Here is a 15,866-nt window from a genome sequence, read left to right as displayed (position 1 = left end):
GAAAATAATTTTATTCCTGAATTAAATCAAATCAGGAATAATATCAACATTGAAGAAAAACATAATTATCCTGGTTTGGAAAGAGCGCAACATCATAGACAATGCTGCTGCTTCAGTTAACTTTTTTGCTCAGACTTTGTCTATATATATTCAGGATGGTGATCAGAAAAAACTGGCTACATAGTATTTAATAATGTTTGTTTTAAAAGTCATGAAATGTTAAGGGTTTTCTTTTTAAAAAATGCATATACTTGCTATATTTGTTTTGGTTTTGAAAACAATGTGTACATCTTATTTTATGGGGAAATTTTGGGCTGCCCATTCAAGAAAAATGCATTTTTCCCATTCTAACAAAAAGAGAAACAGTTCGAAATCAAACATGGGAGCAAGGCCATCAGAGCTTCAAGATTTATTTATTTATTTATTTATTTATTTATTTCATGTTTATACTGCCCAATAGATGAAGCTCTCTGGGCAGTTCACAAAAATTAAAATCATGAAGAGCATAAAAACAACCAACAATCTAAAAACACAAATACAAAATACAATATATAAAGCACAACCAGGATAAAACCACACAGCAAAAATTGATATAGGTTAAAATATGGAATTAAAACAGCAAAGTTTAAATTTAAGTTAAATTAGGTGTTAAAATACTGAGAAAACAAAAAGGTCTTCAGCTGGCGACAGAAGGAGTACGCTGTAGGCATCAAGCGAACCTTTCTGGGGAGCTCGATCCACAGCCGGGGTGCCACAGCAGAGAAAGCCCTCCTCCTAGTAGCTGCCTGCCTCACTTCCTTTGGCAGGGGCTCACGGAGAAGGGGACCTGTGGAGTTTAGAGAATATCAACCCGCCGGAACAGGGCTGAATCTCCCATCCCCATTTGAATCAAAACTAGTGAAGACAGGTTGCTTACCTGTAACTATAGTTCTTCGAGTGGTCATCTGTGCAGTCACACATATGGGCTCTGCGCCTGCGCAGGGCCAGCTTCGGAAACTTCTCTAGCTGAAAGTCTTTTAGGCGGGAACCCCTCCCCCACCGTCCACTGAGCATGCTCAGGGGTTCCCGCCTGATCCCCTCAGTTCCTGAAACCGCCTAAACAGTCTCACTGAGGTGAACCACCAGGTAATCAAAAAATGACACCATAGTGGGGACTGTGGGAGGGTTGTGTGACTGCACAGATGACCACTCAAAGAACTACAGTTACAGGTAAACAACCTGTCTTTCTTCTTCGTGGTCTCTGTGCATCACACATATGGGCGAATAACAAGCTGACTACCCGGAGGTGGGTGGTGTCAGGTGATGGATGAAAATTCAACGGATTGCCGATAAGACGGCACGTCCAAAGGCACAGTCTCTACGCGCTCTGATGTCCAGACAGTAGTGACTGGTAGGGGTGTGCACGGACCCCCCGCTCCGCTTCACTTGCAGATCCGCCATTTTCTGGAGCGGGTCGCTCCGCTCCGCCCCCACTCCGCCCACTTCCGCTCCGCTCCGCTCGGAGCTCCGGATCCGGATCCGGAGCTCCGTTTTTTCCCCCCCATAGGGTTGCATTGAAAGCTAAAAAAGTAAACAACTTTTTTTCCGTTGAAGTTAGAAACCTCACGTTTGGCACCATGACACCTCATGGGCGTATACACACACACGCCAAGTTTCAAGGCAATCCCATCATCCCCTGATTTTTGGCGAATTTTTGAAAATCGGGCACCCCATTCACACCCCTTGGGGTAGCTCCGTCAATTTGCATGTTAGAAACCTCAAACTCGGCACCAGGGCAGCTTATCCATGTGTCCACATGGACGCCCAGACTCAAGGCAGTCCCATCATCCCCTGATTTTTGGCGCGGCTCTACCCTCTAACGCACCACCCATAACCCTAATTCACACCCCTTTAGATAGCTCCGTCAATTTGCACATTAGAAACCTCAAACTCAGCACCATGATAGCTTATCCACGTGTCCACATGCACGCCAAGTTTCAAGGCAATCCCATCATCCCCTGATTTTTGGCGAATTTTTGAAAATCGGGCACCCCATTCACACCCCTTGGGATAGCTCCGTCAATTTGCATGTTAGAAACCTCAAACTCACCACCATGATAGCTTATCCATGTGTCCACATGCACGCCAAGTTGCAAGCAAATCCCATCATCCCCTGATTTTTGGCATGGCTTAACTCACCCCAAATTGTCCCATTCTACAACTATGTCAATTTGCATGTTAGAAACCTCAAAGTCGGCACCAGGATAGCTTATCCACTTGTCCACATGGACGCCAAGTTTCAAGGTAATCCCATCATCCCCTGATTTTTGGCGAATTTTTGAAAATCAGGCACCCCATTCACACCCCTTGGGATAGCTCCGTCAATTTGCATGTTAGAAACCTCAAACTCACCACCATGATAGCTTATCCATGTGTCCACATGCATGCCAAGTTGCAAGCAAATCCCATCATCCCCTGATTTTTGGCGCGGCTTAAACTTTTTAACTCACCCCAAATCAAGTCCCATTCTACAACTACGTCAATTTGCACGTTAGAAACCTATCCTTTGGTCCCATGACAGCTTACCCATGTGTCCCCATGGACACCAAGTTTCAAGGCAATCCCATCATCCCCTGATGTTAGGGGAAGTTTTGAAATTCGGACACTCCAGTATGTCAGGGATTTAAAGTTGCAATTGCAGACAGCTCAATGGGGCCAGTTCCAAGGCAATCCCAACATGCCACGAGATAACCCTAAATCTTCTGGCACATTTGAAAAAGGGATTATTGAACTTGATAAAGTCTAAGTGAGTGCAGGAAGGACTTCTCCCCTGAGTCAAAGCAAGACACATCCACCATCCCTGTGAGGCGGGAAGGGGAGAAGGGAGGGAAAGCAGGCAGGCAGGCAGCATGCATTGTAGTGCCGCAAGGATGGCTTGAGCACTAACGCATAGCAAACCAACCCGTAAGCGGGCGCAAGGAGCAAGTGAGGCAAAGATGGCTGGTTGTTTCTTTCTAAGCAAGCAGTTACGCATTGAGGGGCACAGAGGAGGACGACTGGGAGCAAGCGTGCCGGAGGGTGCTGGGCACGAACCGCAAAGCCCATCTCCCAGGCACCAGGCGGGCAGAGAGGCAGGCAGAGCAGGCGAGGAGTCAGTCCTGGCAGATGCCCCACCACAGCAGCACCCCGGGGGAGGCGGGCAGACAGGCAGGCAGGCATGGGTTGGCGGGCCCAGAAAAGCTGGTACCTTGCACAAGTAAGCCATAGATCTGCAGGGGAGTCAGTCCCAGCAGATCCAGCTACCTCACAAGGACGGCTCCCAGGCAGGCGGGCAGGCGCCTCCACTGTAGTGGCTGTGCTCAACTCGGCGGGCGCACTACAAGACGAGTTGAAGTGAGAGCTCACTTCTCAGGAAACGTAGTGGCTGTGCTACGGGAGATCGGTGGACTGCTGGAGCTTAGCTTTTTTTCTGAGGGGAAGTCCATGAGTTGAAGTGACAGCTTGCTTCTCAAAGACAGGGTTACAGCGGAAGAGGGGTGGGACGAGACCGGGGAGAGAAGCTGGACCAGCTTCTGCTACTAATCCTCACCCACATCCTGGAGGACCACAGCATCCCACACAAAGTGGCTGTGGTGAAGTCAATGGCTGTCATGAGTTGAAGTGAGTGCTCACTTCTCAGGAAAATTAAACTGTCCGTACACACTAAGTGGCTGTGCTATGGGCGATCGGTCGACTGCTGGAGCTTGGCTCGCGCACATAGGGGAAGTCCATGAGTTGAAGTGACAGCTTGCTTCTCAAAGACAGGGTTACAGCGGAAGAGGGGTGGGACGAGACCGGGGAGAGAAGCTGGACCAGCTTCTGCTACTAATCCTCACCCACATCCTGGAGGACCACAGCATCCCACACAAAGTGGCTGTGGTGAAGTCAATGGCTGTCATGAGTTGAAGTGAGTGCTCACTTCTCAGGAGGAAACTTAAACTGTCCCTATGCAGTCAATGGTTGGGGAGAGAGGCACGGCCAGCTGTGCCTCCACCGTAGGGGCTGTGCTCAAGTGTCTGAACTTGAAGTTGAAGTAGGAGCTCACTTCTCAGATACCTTTAATTGCTCCATATGAGACTGGGGAGAGAAGCTCGACCAGCGACTGCTACTAATCCCCACATCCTGGAGGACCACAGCATCCCACACAAAGTGGCTGGTAAAGTCAACGGCTGTCATGAGTCGAAGTGAAAGCTCACTTCTCAGGAGGAAATGTAAACTGTCCCTATGCAGACAGTGGTTGGGGAGAGAGGCACGGCCAGCTGCGCCTCGACCGTAGGGGCTGTGCTCAAGTGTCTGAACTTGGAGTCGAAGCGAGAGCTCACTTCTCAGATAACTTTAATTGCAAGACTGGGGAGAGACGCTCGACCAGCTGCTGCAACTAATCCTCCTCACCCACATCCTGGAGGACCAGAGCATCCACCGGAGTGGCTGTGCTCAACTCGGCGCACTACAAAACGAGAAGTGGCTGTGGTGAAGTCAATGGCTGTCATGAGTCGAAGTGAAAGCTCACTTCTCAGATAACTTTAATTGCGAGACTGGGGAGAGACGCTCGACCAGCTGCTGCAACTAATCCTCCTCACCCACATCCTGGTGGAACAAAGCATCCACCGAGAAGTGGCTGTGGTGAAGTCAATGGCTGTCATGAGTCGAAGTGAAAGCTCACTTCTCAGATAACTTTAATTGCGAGACTGGGGAGAGACGCTCGACCAGCTGCTGCAACTAATCCTCCTCACCCACATCCTGGTGGAACAAAGCATCCACCGAGAAGTGGCTGTGGTGAAGTCAATGGCTGTCATGAGTCGAAGTGAAAGCTCACTTCTCAGATAACTTTAATTGTGAGACTGGGGAGAGACGCTCGACCAGCTGCTGCAACTAATCCTCCTCACCCACATCCTGGTGGAACAAAGCATCCACCAAGAAGTGGCTGTGGTGAAGTCAATGGCTGTCATGAGTCGAAGTGAAAGCTCACTTCTCAGGAGGAAACTTAAACTGTCCCTATGCAGTCAGTGGTTGGGGAGAGAGGCACGGCCAGCTGTGCCTCCACCGTAGGGGCTCCTCACCCACATCCTGGAGGAACACAGCATCCAACACGAAGTGGCTGTGGTGAAGTCAATGGCTGTCATGAGTCGAAGTGAGAGCTCACTTCTCAGGAAACTTAAACTGTCCCTATGCACTAAGTGGCTGTGCTATGGGAGTTCGGTGGACTGTTGGAGTACCAGCCGCAATTGGGGAAGTCCATGAGTTGAAGTGACAGCTTGCTTCTCCAAAAATCACCAGACTGGATCACGAATAGTGCATCTGATCCCTGAGCTCTCCAAAGGCCGACCCGTGGACTGCTGGAGTTAACCTCCCTCAATTGGGGAGTGACGGGCAGGCGGGCATGGGCAGGCAGGCAGGCCGGCAGGCAGGCAGGCCCAAAGGAGCTGGTACCTTGCACAGGTATGCCATAGATCTCTGGGGGAGTGAGTCCCAGCAGATCCAGCTACCTCACAAGGACGGCTCCCGGGCAGGCGGGCAAAAAGGAGCTACTAGTTATTGAAGCAGTTACTTTGAGTATGGAAGATTTGTGTGCATGCTTGGAGGATTAATGTTGCTGCTGAGCCCTCCAAAGGGCAACCCTTGGACTGCTGGCCTTTACCTCCCTCAGTTGGGGAAGTGAATGATGAGTTTAAGTGAAAGCTTGCTTCTCAAAGAGGGGTTACAGCAGAAGGGGAAGAGGAAGAGGATGAGACTGAGGAGAGAGAGAGAAGAGAGCATCCACTGTAGTGGCTTTGCTAGTGGCTGTGCTATGGGCGATCGGTGGACTGCTGGAGTACCTCCCACACATAGGGGAAGTGAATGAGTTTCAGTGAAAGGTTGCTTCTCAAAATCAGCACACAGATCAAGGACTCCATTTGATCCCCGAGCTATCTAAAGGGCGACCCGTGGACTGCTGGAGTTTTCCTCCGGTTCCCGGTGGCTGGGATGGGTCTCGGCTTCTCAAAGCCATGGCACTGCTGCATATGCAGTGCAGCTTCTCGTAAGAGAGCTGTCCCACGGACAAACGGTGCATTACTGGAGCTTAGCTTTTTCTCAAAGGGGAAGTCAATGAGTTGAAGTGAAAGGTTGCTTCGGAAGTCTATGGCTTTCATGAGTTTCAGTGACAGCTTGCTTCTCAAAGAGGGCGTTACAGCGGAAGAGGGGTGGGACGAGACCAGGGAGAGAAGCTGGACCAGCTTCTGCTACTAATCCTCACCCACATCCTGGAGGACCACAGCATCCCACACAAAGTGGCTGTGGTGAAGTCAATGGCTGTCATGAGTTGAAGTGAGTGCTCACTTCTCAGGAAAATTAAACTGTCCGTACACACTAAGTGGCTGTGCTATGGGAGTTCGGTGGACTGCTGGAGTACCAGCCGCAATTGGGGAAGTGAATGAGTTTCAGTGAAAGGTTGCTTCTCAAAATCAGCACACTGATCGAGTCACCCAGAGGACCACAGCCTCTACGTAGTGGCTGTGCTGAAGTCAATGACTTCCATGAGTTCAAGTGAAAGGTTGCTTCTCAAAGGCGAGGACTTGCCTGTTTCATTTTCGCAGCGAGACAGGCAGCTGCAGTAACACTCACAACCACACACACAAGGACAGCTTTTGCACAGAGGCTCATGAGTTCAAGTGACAGCTTACTTCTCAAAACCATACTTCTGGATCAGGGAGTACGTCTTCCACTCCCAGGGCACTCCAAAGGGCGACCCGTGGACTGCTGGAGAGAGGCAGCCTGGCTAGTGGTGGTGGTGCCAGGCATTGCCTTGCCCCCTGCTTGCACCTCACCTAAACACGTGCAGTCAATCATGGACAAATGGTTGTAAACCGCCCAGAGAGCTTCGGCTGTGGGGCGGTATATAAATGTAATTAAATAAATAAATAAATAAATAAATAAATGGAGTCTTTTGGAACTGGGTGGAAAACTATCCGGATGAGTTGACTAAGCTGTACCGGACGCCACAGAAATGAAATGAACTCAAGTGCGGTGCTTTGCCCTCACAGTCAGTCACACACACGCACGGTGACAAACTCTGCCTAGTGCCTACAGAGAAAAAACCAGCCTGCCTGAACTGTAGTGTGCCTGCCAACCCAAGGAGGGGTGGAATTAAAGGGAGCCTGCCTGTCACTCCCACGAGGGCTTGAGGGTGGGGTATCCCAGCAGGGGTAGATTGCCTTTCAGAAAGACCAGCTGCTCCACCAAGTCCGGCTCCAAGCGAGAGCGGTGAGGGGTCACTATGTCGCCCGCCATAGAGAACACCCTCTCGCTTGGAATACTGGTGGGTGGGCAGCTGAGTCGATCCATGGCCACCCGCGACAGGTCCGGCCAAATCTGAAAACGGGATGACCAGTAGGCCAGGGGGTCCATGGAGGAGTCCTCGATGGGCTCTGACAGGTAACGCTGCACGGTGGTTGCAGCGTCATCCTGGCTGGTGGCTGGGGAGGGTCTCTGCCCAAACACGGTGTGCAGAGCCTCTTCCCAATACCCCTCGCCTGTGCTGCTGCTGGGAGGGATGCACGTGAGGCTGCTGCTGGTGCTGCTGGTGCTGCTGCGGGGAGGGGTGGCCTGCTCCTCTGCCTCACTCTGCCCCACCCTCTTGGCCCATGCCGCCCGCACTTCGCCCACCAGCGTTTCCACCCAGTGCTGCCTGCTATTTGGCCCACAAAGCCCATCCTTCACACGAGGGTCGCACATGGCTGCCAACATGTGGACCCTGTCAGTTTGGATGGGCTCCAGCCTCCGCGTCACGCCGTCCCTCAGCCTAGTCACCGCTTCGCGGACCTCGGGCTCGAAGCGCCTGCCGGTGACGGGATCCCTGTACTCCAGAAAGTCGCCCATCTGTTTCTGGAGATGCCTGCATACAGGGATCACCTGGCTGAGGAGGGCAGAGCTTTTGCTCAGGGTCTCGGTGGCGTTCAGGAACGGCTTGAGGACCGCCACCAGCTGGGACATGGCGTCCCACTGCTGCTTGCCCATGTGGTGGACGCCCATGTCCCTGACCCTGAACAAGTCGTGGATGGCACGCTGTTGCTCCACCATCCGCTCCAGCATCAGGTAGGTGGAGTTCCAGCGTGTCACCACATCCTGCACTAGCCTGTGCTGCGGGAGATTCAACTCCTCCTGCTTCTCCCACAGCAAGCGACTGCCCTTGACGCTGTGGTGGAAATGGCCTGCCACCTTTCTGCAGCTCTCCAGGAGGTTACGGATCCCGGACAGGGGACCGAGGTTGGGCTTGCTGCTGCCCATCCCAAGGCCATCCCTCACCACCAGGTTCAAGACGTGCGCGATGCAGCGGACGCCCTCGAATCCGCCGTCGCGCACCGCCTTCACCATGTTGGCTCCCCCGTCCATGACCATGTAACCGCGGGTGACCTTCTGCCCAGCTAGCCACCCATCCACCATGCGGTTCATGGCCTCCGTAATCTCTGCTGCCGTGTGGGACTGGTCCATCACTTGCGTGTGGAGGAGGGCCCAGCAGTAGCCCTCCTTGCCAGTCCCTGTAGTGCTGGATCCTTCCTGCCCCACGGCTGCCCACCAGTGTGCCGTCAGGGACAGGTAAGCGTGCACTCCGCCCTCGCTGGACCAAATGTCCGAGGTGAAGTGCACCATCCGTGCCTCTGCCTGGCACAGACGACCCAGCACTAACTCCCTGCAGGAACGGTACAGGGAAGGCACCACCCGCCTGCTCAGGGTGGTGCGACACGGCAGCTTATAGTATGGCACCACAAGCGCCATCAGCCTCTTGAAGCCTGCGTTGTCGACGAGGCTGAATGGCTGGTCGTCCAACGCCACCATCTCACCGATTGACGTGGTGATCTGGGAGGGCGTTGGAAAACGCCATCTTGTGGTTCCATACTTCCCCCACCCCATTTCCGGCAGGGTTGCCTGCCTAACCCTTGTGGGGATGGGAGATGGAGAGCTGAGAGTGGAAGTGCCAGCAGCAGCAGCAGCAGCAGCAGCAGCAGCAGCCGCCTTCGGCTTTCCCCTGGAACCAGTCGCCTTGCCCGCCTCTTTCCCCATCAAGACCGACTGGTGCTGCCTCTTAAGATGCATCTTCATGCTGCTGGTTCCATAATGCCCTGTCGATGAACCCCTGCTTAGGCTGAGTTTGCAGTGGCGACAGACAGCAAAGCGGGGATCCGCTCCCAACTCAAAGTGGTCCCACACGATGCTTGTCTTTCGTTTCCGTGGTGACACCACCAATTGCCCGCCTGAGCTCTCTGGTGTTGCCACAGAAACAGGGGTGTGGGATGAGACTGGGGAGAGAGCCTCGGCCTGCTGCTGCTCCTCCTCAGCCCCCACATCCTGGAGGCCCACCGCCTCCTCCTCCTCCCCCCCCCTCCACTGTGCTGAGGACCTCGTCTAGGTCCATCAGCGGGCTCGTGGGCTGAAAGGAGAATGAAGGAGTTGGGGATACTCCTCCTCCTCTAATGGCACTGCTGCCACGTGCCTCTTGCAAACGGGCACTTTTCCCATTCCCACCCTCAAAAAGAGAACGCCGGGCACAAGTTGCAGAAGAGAGTGGCTCTGCCTGCTGCTTGTCCTGCTTCTGTTTTGGAGCAGTCAGCCAAGGAGTTGCCAGTTTGATTTTCACAGGAGGAGAGGCAGCCTGCTTACTGCTGCCAGCCTGAGCCTTGCTGCTTTCAGCACGCCTGCTTCCTCTTTTCATGATGACTAATAAAATATTAATACTACTAATACTATGTATAAGGTACTACTAAGAATATGTATAAGAAGAATATAATATGTTTAAATGTAGGGAAATGGGACAAGAAGAATAAAATATTATACTACTACTAATATGTATGAGAATATACTAATATATATATACTACTAAGAATATCTAAAAGAATATAATAATATGTTTAAGAATATTACTAATAAATGTAGGGAAATGGGACAAGAAGTGTGTGTATGCTTTCCCCAAAATGCTCAATCTGTGGCTGCCTGTTGACCTTCACAAAAGCAGCACACTCCGTCCAAGTTACACAGAGAAGAAAAAGAGAATCAAATTTTTTTGGTATATTTTGGTATATAGAAGATAGAAGGAAACACAATCAGGATTTAAGAGAGGGGAGGGGGGGAAAGAACCAACCACTACTATAAGAAGAACAAAATATGAATACTAATAATAATATGTATGAGAATATATACTAATAGACTACTAAGACTATGTAAAAGAATATAATAATAATATGTTTAAGAATAGGGAAATGGTGTGTGTATGCTTTCCCCAAAATGCTCAATCTGTGGCTGCCTGTTGACCTTCACAAAAGCAGCACACTCCGTCCAAGTTACACAGAGAAGAAAAAGAGAATCAAATTTTTTTGGTATATTTTGGTATATAGAAGATAGAAGGAAACACAATCAGGATTTAAGAGAGGGGAGGGGGGAAAAGAACCAACCACTACTATAAGAAGAACAAAATATGAATACTACTAATATAATATGTATGAGAATATATACTAATAGACTATGTAAAAGAATATAATAAAATATGTTTAAGAATATAAATGTAGGGAAATGGGACAAAAAGTGTGTGTATGCTTTCAAAAGAAAGCTTTCACAAAAGCAGAACAGTCAGGCTTTAATACAGGGAAGGGGGGGCAACCAACCCAACCAACCCAAACACACACTCCAAAATTTAAGAATAAAGTTTATATTAAATCAAAGTAAGGGGAAAACACAGGGCAAACTAAGCTATAAGTCAGAAAGAAGCAAACAAACACACACACACGCCAAACTAAACCTATCCTAATCTATCTCCAAAGTCCAAAGCAGGAGCACTAACTAACTAAATGTTCCCTCCACGAACGCCAACCCACAAAGAGACACAAAACAGAAAGTTCTGAGGGTGGGTCTGCCTTAGTCCCCCCTCCAACGCTGGGATTGGAGGAGGATGCTTTCTCAGGAGATCAATTCTCATCAGGATTGGGAGTTGAATGTGCCTGTCATCGCTTCCAAAAAAATAAAAAAAAATAAAAAAAAACACAAAACCCGATTTTCACAAAAATATAGCACGCGACCCGGACAACGCAGAGAGGTGAGAGTGGTCTCAAAATGACCCCCATCCACGACTCTCTGAGCACAAGAATTTCTAGAACGATAGCTTCAAAAAGAACGTAGTTATGCGCGATTATTTGCCGCAATGCAATCCTATGGTGAAATGTTTTCAAGATGGCGACCGGAGCGCTCCGCCTGAACTCGGAGCTCCGAAAAATGGCCGCTTCTCTTTGCCTTGCTTCTAGGGGGTCCGCGGTCCGCTCCTACTCCGCCTCTGGGTAAGGCGGAGCAGGCCAATCCGCTACTGCTTCTACGCTCCTAATCGGAGCGGATCACACCCCTAGTGACTGGCTACAGTTAGAGGTGTCGACCAGGTATCCGCTTTGCAGAGGTCCGGTATGGCAATACCTCTTTCAAAAGCTGCAGCAGTGGCCCCTCCTCTGGTGGAGTGAGAGCACACTTTCCCCTTCAGCGGGGGGCCAGCAAGTTCATAGGCTAATTTAATAGTCTGAATGACCCAAGCAGATATTCTCTGTGGAGATGCTTGGGGTCCCTTTTGTTTGACCCATAACAAACAAAAAATCTTAGGGATCTCCGGAGAGTCACTGTTCTGTCCAGCGTATCTAGTGTCGACTCAAGAAGAGTTGTCGGCGCAAGGAAAAAACTTGGCAGAGTAAAATCCTGCCCAAGGTGAAAGGAGAAACAACCTTTGGAAGAAAGCTGGGTCCGGTCTAAGGGCCACTTTGTCGGCATGAAAAACCCGTATAAGGTGAGTTCATACAGAGTGTCGCTAACTCTGATGCATGTCTAGCAGACGTTATGGCAACAAGGAATACCACCTTAAAAGTTGGTAAACGCAAATCTGTCTTTGCCAACGGTTCGAAAGGCTTGGCAGACAGTGCTTTGAGCACCACGGAAAGGCTCCATTGCAGAACAAAGGAACGAAGGGGTGGAACTGTATCTTTCATCCCTTTCATAAAGCGCTTAACCAGTGGATGAGTGAAGACCAAACAGCCCTGAATCCATAAATGTGAGGCAGAAATCGCTGCCAGATAAACTCTAAGTGAGGAAACATAAGGCCTCTTTTAACAAGGAAAAAAAGGAAAGTGAGGATGGTGGAAATAGGCTCTGAAAGGGGTTTCTCATTCCTGCTTAGTGCAAAGGAGGAGTAAGCTTCCCATTTGGTAGCATATGACTTTCTAGTCGCTGGTTTCTTAGCTGCTAGGATAATGTCCCATATATCAGGGGGTAAGGATTGACAGTCTAACATTGTGGTTTGTACTATGAGGTCCAGAGAGCTCAATAAATTGAGGATTAGTCCCACTGCCTTCGGTAGCATCCTCTTCTAAGATGCTACTAGAAGCCAGTTGTCTAAATATAGGTAGACTTTCACCCTGTGTAGGCAAATGAACTGCCATATATTTTGCAAACATTCGATGGACTGTGCTTAGGTCCATAGACACACCCAAACTGGGACATATCAATTCCTATGATAAACTCAAGGTACCTCTGGCGAGTGTTCTGAATGGCTATATGGAAGTATGCATACTTTATGTGTATGGGGCAAAATGTACTCCATTCTGAGGAGCAGCATTAAGGACAGTGTGTCATCTGTAATTTGCTGGTTCTGATGCAAGAAACGAGATGAGCAATGAGATTGAACAATCCTTCACCATCGGATGGTAGGTCCTCAATCTAGTTCACAGAGTGAAACCTGCTAATCATAGGTATGCATGCGAAGCGCCAGAGCGCGCACCATCGCTCTCAACTCACAGTGAAGTGACGGGTCATGTAAAGTTGATGACAAGAGGAAAAGTTGTTATCTGGACATCATAACTAGATAGTGTATGACTCTGGGGCCCAAAGCAGATGAATATGTTCTGAAAACTCCCCTTGGGGATAACTGAAATAATATAGAATTGGAACATGGGTGCATAAAGAAAAAAAAAGGGGGGGGAAACCCAATGTCCATTACTGGACCTTATGTAAAGATTCTGCACTTTCCAATGTCAGAGCCATCAAAGAAGGGGCCTTCCAGGAATTTTTAACTGTCAGAAGCAGTGTTGGGAGGAAAAATATCGACACTGGAGTTGGCTTCTCAGTACATACAGCATGAGATACAAAATCCTGCACTTTATTTACCTAGTTATGTGTCTCAGTGCCAAGCCTGGTCATCCTCAATGACCGGGAAATGGTATAAGTCCTCCAAAGGAGGTTCTGCCCTGTGTAGGTGATGCAGAAGAGAGCAATGTTGAGACCGACTGATAGTCCTCAAAGGATTGAAGGGAATCAGGTCTATTCTTATGCTCTAACTCATCTTCCCCAAGTTGATCTCCTGATGCCCCATGGAATGGGGGTGGAATGGGGAAGAGCTAAGTAATTGTATTGATGCATTGTGGCTGTAACAGCTGAGCCCTGTGTACCGGTCGCAATGACAGTGATCTCGGTTGTACGTATCCCCATCACGGTACTGAAGCCAGTATCCATGTTTGTATGGTATTTTCAGGAGACGTGGCCCATTTAACATTTTGTCCCCTCCTCTTCCAAGGGAGAGGGGGGCCCAAAAACTGATGACATCAGACATCATGGTAATAAAACGCTCTCCATTGAAAGCAAAGCACTCAGAGCATAGAGACTCCGGAATGGAGACCTTGAAATTGGTGGTTAGCCTGCAAGGTATACACCGCCCGATGTGGTGGACAGATGTCCATTGGCCTTGGAGGGGAGAGATATTACATCTCACCCTCTGACATTGAAGCTGCATGCGAGATGTCACTCCTGGCATCAAGAGTCTCAGTGTCTGTACCAAAGAAGCTATTAATGTTATTGCCAATTTCGTTATCAAGGGTTCCAGCCTTGGTACCAAAGAAACTAGTTATGTTATTGTCATTTTCAGTACCAAAAATTCCAGTCTTGGTACCGAAGAAGCCAGTTATGTTCATTGCCAGTCTCAGCATAGAGAACTCCAGCGTCTGCATTGAAGATGCTAGTTATGTAATTGCCACTGTTGGTATCGAGGGCTCCAGTCTGTACCGAAGAAGCTACATTGTTGCCAGTCTTAGCATTGACAGATTCAGTCTTGGTACCGAAGAAGCCAGTTATATTGTTGCCAGTCTCGGTATCGAGAGCAGTCTCGGCACCGAGAGGCTTCAGGCTCGGCACTGAAGAAGCTAGTCACATTGTTACCAGTCTCGGCATTGAGAGCAGTCTCGGCACTGAGACGTTTCAGGCTCGGTACCGAAGAAGCTAGTTATGTTGTTGCCAGTCTCGGCATCGAGAGCTTCAGTGTACTGAAGAAACCAGTTATATTATTGTTACCGAGGAGGCCAGCCATGGGGACTCTAACAGTAGTGGTTAGCTCTGGCTTCCATCGAATGGCAGGCCCTCTATGTGGGTGCGTGCCTCCTGGGACAGCCCTGCGGACCTTAGCTACGCATGCCTTCGTAGCGCAATGGAAACTACCATGGCTTTGAGGTGCAGTCCGTAGCGTGGCGCGCTGTATTGAGTTATTGCCGAGGAAGTCTCACAGCCTCAGTACAAAAAACATCTGCCAGTTCCCTTTGGTCATCTGGCAAGAATCCGTCGAGAGATGTAATCTTCTCCCATAAAAAGAGCCTATGTTTTGCCATTGTGGCTTGGTAATTGTGCACACGAAGGGATAAAGCTGTAGAAGAGTACACTCCTCTCCCCAGGCCGTGCACCTACGGCCCTCTTTGTCCACCGGTGCATTATTTGAGTATTATTGAGTTAGGTTTTGGGTGTGTAAATAGGAACGGGACAATTTAGTCCTGGATCTTATATACATGTTGTCTAGCCTCCTCGACGTTGCAGCATAGAGAAGGGCAGCTTCCACGACTGTTGCGCTGTGCGTAGCAGCACAGGCAAATATGGAATAGCCACTGGGGCTGATGACCCACAGTATACATAATCGTAAACTGGGTCATTAAATTTCTCTATAGGTTGGGATATTTGAGTCCCTAGGGACGTTGCCATTCCCAGTACCTGATCAGTAAAGTGTGCTAAGTCCTCTGAAGGGGACACCACGTCTGCAGTGACCACGAGGTCATCTGGTGGCGATGTATCTTGCGAGGAGTCCGATTGGTAATCCTCCTCCGATGGAACATTCAGTCCCATGTTTGATGTAGGCAATGTCTGCAATGCCTGCGACGGTACCGAGCGGTTAATACTGCGGCTTGCGTCGGTTGCGGAGCACGCCCCGGCACCAATGGTAGAGGCGGCGGTGGCAAGGCCATGATATCCTCTGGGAGAGGCGGACAGGAGATCGATAATAGTAATCTTGGTGCCTTCTGTGTCTCCAATCCTCGTAATAATACAGAGGATACCGAGGAGGTTGCCAATCAGCGCAATAGTCCCGCATTCTTGGAGGGGACATAGGTCATTCACCATGGGCGGCACACTGGCGACCTGAATGAGTTGAAGCCGGTGAATAGTCCCAGGCTTAACCATAAGGCAACGCGTGTCGGTATCGATAACCTTCGGTATCGACTGACGGTTGCTGTGGCATTTATCGGTACCGACATCCGTTGGTATCGATGGGTTGTGGCTCTTCTCGGTATCGAGGGGAAAGAGGGCCCCAATCAGCTGAGGTATTATCCATGGACGAACCTCTAATTTCGCCTTCCGAGACTGATGCCCTTATGGTAGGGTCGTCAGCCAGTACCGTGATGATCCGTAATGGAGGCGGTGCCGGCGAGTCAGCAATCCGCTCTGTTTGCTGCAGAGGGTTCAGTACCGGTAGCGAGGACGGAGTCGCCCGTCTCAGTATCGAGTATGGTCTCGGAAGCAATAGCCTCGGTACCAGGCTT

Source organism: Elgaria multicarinata, chromosome 3 (genome assembly GCF_023053635.1).
Source record: "Elgaria multicarinata webbii isolate HBS135686 ecotype San Diego chromosome 3, rElgMul1.1.pri, whole genome shotgun sequence".
In the NCBI taxonomy this organism is placed as follows: domain Eukaryota; kingdom Metazoa; phylum Chordata; class Lepidosauria; order Squamata; family Anguidae; genus Elgaria; species Elgaria multicarinata.
The sequence above is the reverse complement of the archived record's forward strand: the minus strand, read 5'-3'. Positions refer to the sequence as shown.